At 39.7% G+C, this 13,214-nt stretch overlaps 1 protein-coding gene across 3 annotated transcripts in view; it reads right to left on the reverse strand.

Annotated features, from left to right (window-relative positions):
• The window catches only part of lpar1 (lysophosphatidic acid receptor 1), a 30,270-nt gene that overhangs the window by 16,325 nt on the left and 731 nt on the right, over positions 1–13,214 (reverse strand). Inside the window, exons 2-3 of one of the 3 annotated variants that reach the window (XM_086096685.1) lie at positions 11,674–12,073; positions 7,013–7,060 (exon numbers count right to left, since the gene is read on the reverse strand). The gene's annotated coding sequence lies outside the window, so the exon portion shown is untranslated. Of the gene's footprint in view, positions 1–6,913; positions 7,061–11,673; positions 12,074–13,214 lie in introns of those variants that run through there. The other 2 variants (XM_086096686.1, XM_086096684.1) reach the window with 2 other exon arrangements.

Genomic DNA, 13,214 nt, shown 5'->3' on the forward strand with positions numbered 1-13,214 from the left:
CGATGTTGGTAATTTCACAGACAAGTGCAGATCTGCGAGAGGGAGGGCTGCGCTGCGCTAATATGATCCAGAGGGTTTGATGCCCACTCTTCACATACTTAGGAATGAAATTCATCCCATTATCCCAGCTGTCAAGGACCTTCCCTTCTGATGTGCCGGCCCGCCCAACTTGGCGAAGACCGGTCTGACAATTGGCAAACGCACATACAAAAATTGTGACCCCCTGACATTTGTACCAAGGCGCAGATACCCATCTACAAAAATAAAGTCCTTCGACTCTTTTAATTATCCCGGGACCACAATGTTTTTTATGAATAAATAAGACTACAATGTGGTCAAATGAGCACCATTAACCAACAAAATATGTATCTCCATTCTCCAAATGTTTAAAAAATAATATGACAAATGAAAATATAAGATACAGGTTCATTTATTTGTGGTAATCACCCCTCTCTTAAACTCCACTCATCTGTTACCAAAAAGTACAGCCCCCGCCCCCCTGGACTCCATTTTGTAAATACTTTGCTCATTAAAAGGCATGGTAATGAGGCCATGTTGAAAGGCATGGAACTCATACAGTACTTGTTTGTTGCATATTAACTGCAAAAGTAACAGAAATTCTCAAGCTCCTGATACGTTACCTCATACGGTTGAACAGTTTTCTGGGTAGCTTAAGGTCATAACACAATTCCTAGATTGATTTTTTTTGCCCACATTGCACTATAAAGTTCCAATGTAGCTCACTTTTAATCCAAGCCAAAGACAATACAGTACTGACCAATATTGCTTGGGAATGTTGGCAGCATACCGCATCCTAGTATTCCTCAGCCAAAACGGGTGTGTGTTAGGCATGGCAGTCCACCAATAATAGTAAAGGAGTTCTAATCAATGAAATAAACGTTATTCATGTTTGTTTATGTGTCCAATTTCCCGATTAGGCTAACAGGGAGCTCTGTCGGCGGAGTTTGTTTGGGATGGATGTGAAATCCTATTTCATTCAATGAATTAACAAATGCTACTAACACAATTGTTTAATTAACACCAGTCACACTCGGAGGATAAATTATATGTACTACAGGTTGGATATTGGTATTGTACTGTACCGTAACACTTCACAATACAAGGTACTGTATATCGATCTGTATTTGTGATACTTAATGGAACTTAACTTGCAAACAATCCAACCTTCCTGTAAATTGCACTTGTGTCTACAGAGGGAGTCGCGGCTTGGCCATTAAAAGCACTGAAAGGAAAGGCTGAGTGACAGCGGCAGCCCTAATGCCTGATAGATCCATAATGAGGCGGAGTCTCCGACAACTACCACCGCAGATGAAAGCCCATCTCGTCCACTTGTCATCTGTGGGTTACGGCCATTAAGTATCTGGAGGGAGCAGTTAGCTTTTAGATGCCTCAGGCCAGTTGTCAGAATTAAAGTGGAAGAGGAAGTGGCAGTGACATCTAAGTGCACTTTCCACTTTGAGTCGCGCTTGGCGCCTGTGGTGAGAGATGCTGGCATTGTGTGTCCAAGGGTGTGTGCAACGATTGCAGGGTCGTAATTTTTCCCCTTAAAACACTCACACAATCACAGTGAATTTAACTGAATGTTCAAGTGTTTAGTGTGAGTGAAGCGGCGCATAGTCTGAACCCAAGGTGTCAAAGACCGAGAACAAAATGCTCACTGTGTGCGCCCAAGTGTGTGTCGACACACTCGTTGCATGCTTGTTAGTAATGTGTGATAAGGTCTGGCTGTGTGTTGAGAAAGTGCGTGCATGTGAGCCGGACAAACGAAAATGAAAGGACCACCCACAAATTGCATGAGGTAATTCTCAAAGCATGCGCATCCAAAGTCCGACGAAGTGGAATTGTTACAGTGAATTTGTACAATTGCAAAGTGGATGAAAAATTGTCGAGGAACATTTTTTTCTGCTTCTCACAAGACCCCAGTTCAAGAGGTCATGGTGCGCGACGTCATGCGAGACCTACGCATTTCTCACAAGACCCCAGCATATCTCATGGGACCTTAGTTTTTTCTGTGGCGTAACCTCAGAAAGGAACCAGAGACAAAGAAGAAAAATGTGATAATGGCTATTTGTACAAGAAATTGGAAATGGTTTAGGAAAGTGACAAAATGTCAGGGCATGACGAAAGATGTTCCCACCACTACCAAGATGTATTTTTCTCAATCCTTAAAATTGAGTTTGTGTTAACATTTGATTTCTTTTTCTTAGTCTTCAAGGTCAGATTGGCAACTGCTGTTGGATCTTTCCAACCTGGCAACTCTGTTAGTGCTTATGATTGCTTCATTTTTGCAAGGCAACAACTTAAAATTGAAGTTTGTCTTAACATTAATTAAATTAATACCAAGCAAACTGAGCTGGTTTGTTGGATCCCGCATTCCTGCCTTGTGACGTCATCTACGTTACGGAGCGCTCGCAGACTTGGCTGCTAGTTCAGCCTGGTTCTGTCACATCCCCTCAAATCTATCCTTCCCATCTCTTACATGTACAAGTCTTGAGCTCTGTTGTAAATGTCTGTATGTGCAAGTTTTTTGTTTTGTTTTGTTTTTTGTTTTCCAGGCTCATACTATGCTCCCCTTTGGGAGTATCCCTCTATTATCTAAGATCTTGGGGCGCTAAAAAGCTGTCTCCCTCTGAGACTTAGTTGCTAGCTCAGCCTGGTTGTGTCAGAGTTTGTGTGGAAGAGCGTGTGAGCCCGGACCCATCACACACCCCTGGAATGAGCTCGAAGACAGATTGTGAGTCAGGCCCTCACTTTCTTTCGAAGTTTTTCCCAGCAGAATTGAATCAGCAAAATCTGCAAATGAACCACCTCTTTGTGCTCCATGTTCTACAAAACTGTTTTTACTTTTTTTTTTTAATCAGAACTAAATTCCAGACCTTCCAGAAGCCTTGGCTCCACTTAGGGGAAAATTGGGTTTTTATAGAAATCCAGAGTTTATGAGGCTTATTTTAACAATAATGAAACTAAGGAATCATGAGTAAGAGCTGTAGTAAAATTTATAAGAGAGTGAAGTAGAGCAGAGATACGTTATTTTTAGACTGGCTCCAATTCAGCAAGTTTGCATTTCAAATATTATCACAAAGTTTACGAGTGAACTAGCCAGGAGAGGGATGCACTTGGTACACCTGGATCAAGTCTTCTAATTTGTCAGCTGTAGCTCAAGTTTACTTTGCATCCTGTCGCAGATCAACATTTGACTGCGAGCCTAATCTGTCAATTCCATCTGGGTCTTGTTGTCACCGAGTGGATAACATACTATAAGTATGACAAGTGTAACTGAGAACATATGTCTTCAATCTTTCATTGACTTTTTTCCCTGTATGGGTCCTCAGCCGTTTGCCTTCCTTTGTTCTGGTTGGTCTAACACCTTGTGCTCCCTTTTCATAGCTTCTCCTCACTCTTCACTTTGTTGTCTATTGCTTACTTTTGTCACCTCAAGGGAAGTTTTAAAGATGTTTAGTTTTTTTTGCAAATCAATTATAAATGATTGAAAGAAATCTATGCTGACAATGTTTTCAAACAAATTTAGGGTAAGATACAATCGGTTGGTACACAGTGTTACTTGACAAAGAGACATTGTCGACTACTGTCCTGGCAAGCATGTTACAGCTCAGTCATTTTCACTGATCCCTAAGAGTGGAGATGTTTAACTTGGTCATTGACTTCCGAACGCACCATTACAGTCCCCAAAATGTCTCCATCCTGCTCATATGTTGCCACCTACTACTCTCAGAATATCACACTGCTTGTATGTCAATCTCCTTGTGTTTCCTCCCCCCTCCCTCTGCTACTCTATGGTACTCCCCCTCCTCACCCCCCCCCCCCCCGGTTCCACTCTGCCCTCCATACAATGTGCGCATTGTTCACATTCCCCCACTCCAGAACGCCAAGAAACGGGAACGTCTAACAACCCAGAATACACACAAACACTGAAACACACATACAGTACGTACATACAGACTTTTCATTCTCTAATGTTCTCTTGAACCTAGTGCACGTAAACCACACGCGTACACCCTCACACTCGCACATAGGCTCTGCTGATTAGTGGCAGAGCTCAGCACAAGGGCTGGATTGAGAGACGGAGTTGAGTCATGCGTAACTGCAACCGTGACAGGATTCACAGCTCGTCATCGTACGATACCCCTAAACACTTCTACCAGCTACATATGGTTTAGTCTTTAAATAGCATGTCTGAATAGTAGCTCAATGGGGTAGAGAGTGTTTCATTTGATTCCGTGTGAAACTGGAAAGCCGTCAACATTAGCGTTCTACTGTATCTATTAGAGCCTGGACTCGTACACTAAATATGTGTTTGCATATCCATTGACCATTTAATCACTGAATCCATTCGTACAGGTTACAAATGGTCTTTTTGCTGAAAAACATGACATAGTGCAAAAAATAAATAATCCAATTGGAATATATTACTAAAGGGAGTTGCACTTATATAGCTCTTTTCTACAACACCTTATCGTCCAAAGTGCTTTTACCAAGTCATTTATTCACTTTTTTGAAAACATCAAGAGTATATATATTCGGTCGACACGCTAAGACAGCCGCATCAACCTATGGGAAGGTGTGTTTTTTATTTTTATTTTTTAAGTTAAGAATAGCTTACTTGAACCCCCAGGATTCTTTGCTGTACACTTGGTAAACATTTAAATTCATTTGTGTCTATTAGCAGCTAACTAGCACTAAGCTAACTCCTATGAGGGTTTGTCTCATGATGGTCCAGCGTCCAAATTTGCTTGGACATTGTCAAACAATGAAGTCATGACAAAGGTGTTGATACACTGCCTGGGTGGGTTTTATTGATCGATTAACACACTCTAAAAACAGTTGGGTCAAAAATAACCCAACTGTGGGTCAAAAATGGCCCGATCATCGACTTAAGGGTCTATTTGACCCAACTTTGAGTCAAGAAATGGGTCTTTTAGTGTAAAACAACTGATAAATATTGGTCAGATCCTTTACTTGGGTCAAAAAAAATTGAGTCATTTCATATAAAACAACCCAAAAAGTTGGGTCAAATTGACCCATAAAATAGATCGATCCATTTTTGATCCATAATTGGGTTACTTCTGACCCAACTGAGTGCAGTTTAAAATAATGCTCATTAGCCAGCTAAACATTCTCTTGATCGTTGAGCTATTTTGATGAAAGCACGACACATTTAGTCAAGACAAAAAAAAAAGTGGAAAAATTGCACAATATGTCTACTCCACATTGGAACGTTCACAGCTAAAGCAGCAGTAAACTTGTCAAAAAGTTAGCTGGTAAATTGAACATTTGCTTCTGGTTTGTCCAGAGCCGCTAACATTGTTGTCTAATTTCACACTAACATTCAGCCGTACACATATTATACAAACCCTTTAATTTAGCTTCACATTTTTTCCAAAGATGATATCTTGGAAAAGCCTAGTGACAGCTGCAATCTGACCGATGGGGTTTTGGCGAAGCCAATGACGAACCCTTTCATTTTGCATTTCCACATTTTTGCTTCTGTAATCAACTTGCTAAAGAAAGTTTACAGGAAAAGCTATTATTAACAACAAGTGGAATGTAACAGAAACCTATGTAGCCAATCTTTTGTTTAGACCACAATATGCATGTGCTGTTGTGCTCAACAAATATAGTGTGCACTGCATTTCACATCCTAACTTAGTGTCACTTGTGGTGACATAATGTTTTAACGCAGACCTCCCAGTTTTAAACCCTGAAGAATGCCACCCATCAAAAAGTGGTCAACAGCATTATTTCTGGTCTTCTCTTGCCTTGATTGATTCCAAGTAACACAAAAATATTTTTCAGCAAAATTATTAAAACTACTCTCCGTGTATTTCGTCACCTTTGCAGTTTGCCACTCTTCATCGCACAGCACAGAATGCAAAGAAACACAATCAACAAGCCCGCCATTGTTGTCCCATGACAACACAATGTGATGGATTTGAGCCAATAAAAGATTCACACTGAAGAAAAGTGCTGCTTTTGCATTGTTTGTAAAATGTCCCATGATAAAACAACACAAAGGTGGTGTGCAAAGCAATTGAACATAGCTTCATGGGAATTTCACACCAAGTTTCAGCATGATAATGAATCATCCGAACGGAACTATTTTTGTTTCAACAATACACGTCGCGTTCTTATAAGTAAACCGCTATGATCTGCCAAAACTAGGGACGTTCGATACCACCTTTTTTCAGAACGTAAGCTACAACACAAAGACCACTTGGGTACATTACTGCCATGATGCGCCGTCTGACCAGGGCTTCAGAATATTTGTATAAACATATTGTACTTCCATACCATTCCCCTAGAGTCGATCAAAGACATTTAGACGCCTAGACAACAAACTTTAATCAGCATTCCCAAAACTATCTCTGTAATTCCATGAGACAAGTTCCCAAACACTAACACAAACCTTTTGATTTACAATCACAAAGCATAAGGAGTGAAAGCAAGACACTGTGCAGAGCCCAGATGAAATATGAAGGTTGTCTTTGGGGAAAAAACAGCTTTTAGCAAGACAGGACAAAATATGATAGTGAGTGTATTCCCCTGACAGAGTCCTACCCTAATTGCCACTTAGATTGACAAACGGCTGAAGCCATGTGCATTGTTTCTATTCTAAATGGCCACATTGAGGCAAGTCACCATCTCCAGCTATTTTAACACCCCCTGGGTCAAGATAAACTCCACTGTATGTGTCAGCTTTAAGGACAGTTTAATGTCAGTGTGTCATCTTGTGTTCTAAAGAAGAAATAGTGGATTCCAAAGATTACATAACCAAAACTCAGAGTCACGAGACAAATGTTTCATCTACAGATCTGGTATAATTCAACATCTCTCTGCATCTGCATACGAAACAAATCGTGAGTTAACACCTTACAGACGAGCTGGGCGAAATTCACAGTAAATAGACGACAAGCAGGGTCTTCTTGTCAGGGACTGTCCATGGATTCCTGGCTAGTTCATCCAATTAGCTCACCTTAGCCGGTCTGTCAGTCAACAAGGGTTTTTCGTGTTGGAGTGCAGACTGAAAGCAAGCAAGCACAACACAAAGTACTTCACTAACAGAATAAAGAGGGATCGTCATAGCTCTTCAAAATACAAAAGTATTGGATTTTCTAAAAGGCTTTTTTCCCCCCAGTACTTGACAGCAAGTGTCTCAACGCTTTCGCTGGACCACTAAGGCACAGAGATTGAATCCACTAAAGTGCTTTCTTGGTTTTCTTCCAGTCATTATGTGCTAAACAGTAAAACTTCTGCTCATCTTTTAAGGAACGCCGCACTCAAGAATGGCTTATAGGACAATCTCAGTTCTTGCAAGCGATATAATATTCATGATGTTATTAGAACATTTTACCTCAGATGCTAGAATCATAAATTTGTGTTTTAAAATGATCACGATCACCACCGTGACTGTTTTAATCATTAATGACGATCACATTGGTTCACCTCCACAGTTAATTGTCAAATCAGAGGCACATGATTTATATGGTATGGTTTGTGTCCACCTGTACCCAATCACACATCTTGACCAGGTGTTCCTCATTGTCTCGTCTTTTTGTGTGTGTGTGCGTGTGTTTTTATGCTGCATTCGAGGAAGTTGGAAAATTTGATTTATCCCACATGGACTGTTGCAGTTCTGACCTCAAAGCATTTGAGGCATTAAATGTAAACAACAAATATGGCTGATTAGGATAGATTGTTTGTTGTTCTGGTTAACGCACTAGTCATTCCAAGTCACGTTGTGTTACGTGAATGTATGTCATGAATAAATATGTTATGTTTAATTATGTTTTGCTATTCACAGTCTGTGTTTCCATGGGGGTCGCCATTGTCGAGTGACGTTAGATTGAAGTCAGGGAAGTTGGGGTCTTTTTTTTTTCCCAACTTTGCAATTCGGATCACCAGATCAAAGGGTTGGTCCCATGCACACTTCCTGATAGTCGGAAAAGGCCAATTTCTCACTTTCCTTAAATGTAGCATTAGTCACCTGATTTCTTTGTCCGATCATTGTCGCCGTTACAAGTCGCGTACTCTTGTTTTGTCACTGATTTTCCAGGTTTTTTTAAGACTTTGTTGATTTTGTGTTAATATTTTCCCCAGTATCCTTGCTAGCATTTTAGCATTAGCCAAAACAGCTGTTCATTCTGTTTACAAACTGACTATGATAGAACCTTGCAAGATACACATTCCCTTCCCACACTGGTAACTTACACAGAGTACAGTGATCTGAAAATGTCGCCAAAATACAGCTACCAACCAGAAGTCACAATAAAAAAAAATGCTATGATCAGGTACGCTAAATGTATTTTTAGGATTTCAGTATCTGGGAAAAAACAAGGCGAAAACAAATAATATTTCAGCAACAAAATGGAAAAGGCCACTATTTTCTACTTAAATCACAGACTTGCTACTGGTGGTGTTGGCTCATCCTTGCAGTGCTCATCCAATACCACACAGAGCGAAGCTCATTTGGCGGCATCAGTCATTTTCCATCGGATCAGTCTCCTTTGAGCACATATGACATTGGTCAAGCTTCTAAACATGTACGATGACATACTGGAGGCTGTTGCAGAGTAATTTAGAAAAACGTTGTTTACTTGTGAGGAAAACACTGTTGCTCTGAAGAGTGTGTTGCGTATATTTTAGGAATTATGAGAAAGGAACTAACAAGCCATGCAGGATGAAAAGGTTTAACAATTCTCACTGAAGTCACTTGCTGGTGCAGTGGTACCTCAAAGATTGACCACAATTCGTCCTGGAAAGCTGGTCAAACTTTGATCTGGTTGACTTTCAAAACATTTCACATGAATTGAAATTTGTTCGCTTCAGAATCCATAGTGTTGGCAACAGAATACACAGCCCAGTCCTGCTCAGTTGCACTGATGGTTTGCATGATATCACGTTACGCATGATGAGAACTAAAAATGATTAGGTCTTATAAATAATAATCAATAATGTGTGCTCTCACGTTTAAAATCGTGTAAAGCATGTGGCAAGGGTACTGTAAAATATTTTATTCTAGGGATGGGCAAGTACCTTATTTCAAGGTATCGATACTTGCGGCAGTGGCTGATACCAGTATCAGCCACCATCTTGTGGGCACTTTATAATCAGGAAGTAGAAATTAATTTAAATTAATTTCATGCAATTTTAAGGAAAAGGGGTCTATTGGAATATTTAGGTTTTTCTTTAAAATGATCTGTCATTGTTTTTTTGTTTTTTTATGTATCTAAAGTACTAGTCATATCGGTACTTGGCAAAGATATCAGTGACCAATCAAGAGTTTATTTGAATCTGAAAAAAAGTGTCATGGAACATCCCTATTTTATACCATATAAAATATTCTGTATTGAGGCAATTCCGTCTCAACAGTAGCCTACCACAATTACTGAACTGAACTGTTGTTGTTCCAGGGAATTTCTAATGCGGTAGATTAAAACCAAAAACAAAAAAAAACTGTCTGGCATAAACTGATACATGACAAGTAAACATACAAATGTCCTTGAAGGACATTCCTTTTCTGCATTGTAGCAACCAAAATGCAACTACTACCTGCATGAATGTGAAAGCAATCTGCACTTTGAGATGAAGAATGGGTGGAATGCAAGTCTTTAGGCCAGGAGGAGGAGGAGGAGGCTTGGAATATTCACAACAAAGATGTTTCAAGGACCCACTTTTTTTTCTTTTCTGACGGATGTCTGAGCTCATATCAGGAAACATAAAACAGTCATCTCAAGAAGAGACAATACATCTTTGCAAGGGACTTTTGTTTGACCATGAGAGTCGGAAGTCAGAGACATCAAATGCTCCTGTCACTTTTGCTTTTCTTTAAACATGAATATTCATTCGGGACAACTCTTCTAAGTAGAAATAATGGCTGTGCAGCTTCTCTGGTTACCGAGGAAACCAGTACGATCCTGAGGACGATCCGTCATATTTTGACTGCCGGGCTGTTATATCCATGGCGACAGAATGTGTATCCACTTAAGCAATCATGAGAACTTGAGAAAGCTTAACTACCAAAAATCCTTTCCAACATTTATTATAAAGTCAAATTATCTTAGGCTAAGTCTGCAACGGTGTTTAAGATAACAAGTAGGTTACCTTTTGGTAATTGTTTGGAGGGAATCATACACATAGACTGAGTCTACATTAAGTCCGAGACAACTAGTAAAGTGAGAAATAGCCCGTAGTCAACAAATCAGTGTTGACATTACAAGTGAAAGAAAGGTTGGGAAGGTGAAGGTAATCTCCATAATTAAAACATCTTGAAAAAGCACTGACTCTTCTCACCCTGAGCCAAAAGTCTAAAAGCTTTTCACACTCTGCCTTAGCATCAAAGACCCCCTGAAGGTTGTGGTCATAGGTGGTAAGTAAACAGTGCCCTAACACATGCCCATGCAAAACTATTAAAAGATAGAAAAGAAAAAGAAAAAAAGTGTCAGACAGCAATGTACAATATGGATAATATTACTTCATCCACACTCATTTGTATACATGTAAAAATATATATATTTTTAAACAGCATACACATCACGCAAGTCTGCTATTTTGTATGAATGTGAAGAGACTCACCTCTCAGGCAGATTACACCGTAACTAGAAATTGACACCTATATGACAGTTAAGGGTATTAAAATGAAAACAAAAAAAACATTTAAAATTAGGTTTTGGGGGAAAGATGGTTCACCAATAGGGATTTTGGACACTTTTGTCAGATTGATATCAGCGTGAAATACCTTAAATCCCAATATAGCATTTTTCCTTAAAATTGCATGAAATTAATAGCAATTTTATATTCTTCTAATTTCTAGTTCCTGGTCATAAAGGGCCACATTAGGCCAGCGGATACTGGTATCGGTGGCTGTCACAAGTATCAATACCAATAAGGCTTGGTACCGGCCATCCCTTATTCTCTTTAAAGTTGCAAGATCATCACTTTCCAGGAAACAGCCCAAATAGCAGATTTCATTTGTTGACAATTGTGTCCATTTCCAAGTTCCAGATTTCAGAGTTGAGATCATTTATCTGTCTATGCAAAAGTTCGCCTCCTGACTACATTTAAGCAGAGATCGTGCTTCAAGATGAAATTATTATGTCAGTAAAGCACCACAGGGGGGTTGTTTACAGAAAATCATCCATTTGAGTTTAAACAGTTACATTACCGGTAATTCTTCCTTAGTCTTGCAAACTGTCTGTTGCATTGAGGATGACAGAAGTGGTTTAAAAATATTGACAAACTGTAGAAGATCTTTTTTATTTTATGGTTGGGGCGTAAATTTATAACACAGTACTGAATGCAGGCTTAACACGCCTGTTTAAGTGATTAAGACAGTTATCTGGTTCCACGCTAAGATCCCAGCCTCCGTGGCGCAAATAAGCCCCTCGCCGCTGTGCTCCTTTCCCTTAACTGCGCACCAACGAGCGAAATAACGGAGCAGAAAGCCCAATTGAGGCGTCTGCTTATGCTATTATCACAAAAGCCTTTATCAGAACCAAAATGCTTGCCATGCACGTCTACGTGGCAGGTATGCTTATATGTAAAATGCCCACATGCATAAACAGAAGCAAATAAACTTTTTTTCCCCCCCTGTTAATTAATTGAAATACCATTTGGAAAAAAGTGTGTCATACGTACATGTTCCAAGTGACAACAGTAGGAAGATGGTTTAGTGTACTTCCCGATTGCCTCCTAGATGTCCAAACCAAAAAAAAGTTTGATTCGAAAACCTGAAATTCCTTCCGCAGAGTATACAAACTCGGGCTGCACTCCTGTCAAAGTGGTGAGCTGTCAAAATCCAACATGAAGCCAAGTAGTAGCATTGTATGTCCAAATAAACACGCAACACTTGTTTTTTCCAGCGGAAAAGTTGCAGTTCTCCTTCCCGCATGAAGTCGCGAGATGCTCTCCTCCTCCTGGTGCCTGGTGCGCGCTCTCCCTGCGTCTCTCTTTCTCTCCCCTCCCTCCGTCACTCCTCGCTCCAGGAAGGGACCTTGTTGTCTGCGTATGACGTCACTGACACGCGCACGCGCGCCCACTGTGGAAAAATAATGGGTAAATAAACTGACGCACTGGAGTTTGCTGCATGAGTGCAAACAACATAAAATTGTGAGCGTCTGCCTGAAACTGTTTGGAAATGTGATCGTTCGGCAACATGCAAACGTGATTAAATATTTAATCCTGAGCAGAACTACTTCAGTAAATAAATAAAGAGGGCCTGTTACAACAAAACAGTGCTGCTAAACTTAATTTTAGGAAGTTCATTTAAGTGCAAATAAATCACTGATTGCGCAGTAAATGTCCTAAAAATATAAAAACACAAATCAGCTTATTAAAAACTAACAGCGCAAAGTATGGATATATCATCCATACATCCATTCTTTGAACTGCTTCCTCACAAGGGTTGTGGGTGTGAAATGACGTACACAATAAAATGGCCGCCAGCCAATCACAGATGGATAGATCAATGGATCCTAATTGCATTAAATATTTCATATAAGTGTAAAAATTTAAATAGTGTTTTAACAATAAATTAATCTGATGAAATTTAGGATAGCTTTGAATATTCTCTTTTCTTACTGTATGCAATCTTTAGTGAAGGGTTTTAATTCCATATCCATATTCCGTGCTATTGTGCCAATATGTACTGCTACATGGCTATTCAAATCACAAGTTTGCAAATAGCTTACCCATTAAGTGTAATTCTAATATTGTTGCAGTAAAAATAATTCCACTCAATATTATTCAAATAAAATCTCAAAATACTGTAATATAAGCCTAGTTTCATTGTGTGTATTATAAGCCTACTTTTTTTTTCTCTTTTTAAAAGTGACCAGAAGTTGCAAGTTCTCCCCCCATGCTTAATTGGAAACACACCCCCCCCCCCCCCCCCCCCCTGAAACTTGTTAAGCGAAAGAAACAGGAAGTGAATGAAGTCTGGAGTGGAGAGGGAAAAAAAAGAGACTCAAAAGAGAGACTATTTTCCTTACATATTAACTTTCTATATATTATCTTCAAAATATTTCCTCCTGTCTGACTATGTTGGCTACGCTTGTATGTGTCCCATTGATCCTAAAATGGTCTCGTACTCAATTTCTCAAGCCATGAGAAAGTATTTGCCATAGGACCGTTTATATCTGCCAACTCAGCACCATCTGTGAGCATTTACTAAGGTGTTT

This window comes from Leptonotus elevatus, chromosome 15, assembly GCF_054856555.1.
Source record: "Leptonotus elevatus isolate MCC_2025b chromosome 15, RoL_Lele_1.0, whole genome shotgun sequence".
NCBI lineage: Eukaryota > Metazoa > Chordata > Actinopteri > Syngnathiformes > Syngnathidae > Leptonotus > Leptonotus elevatus.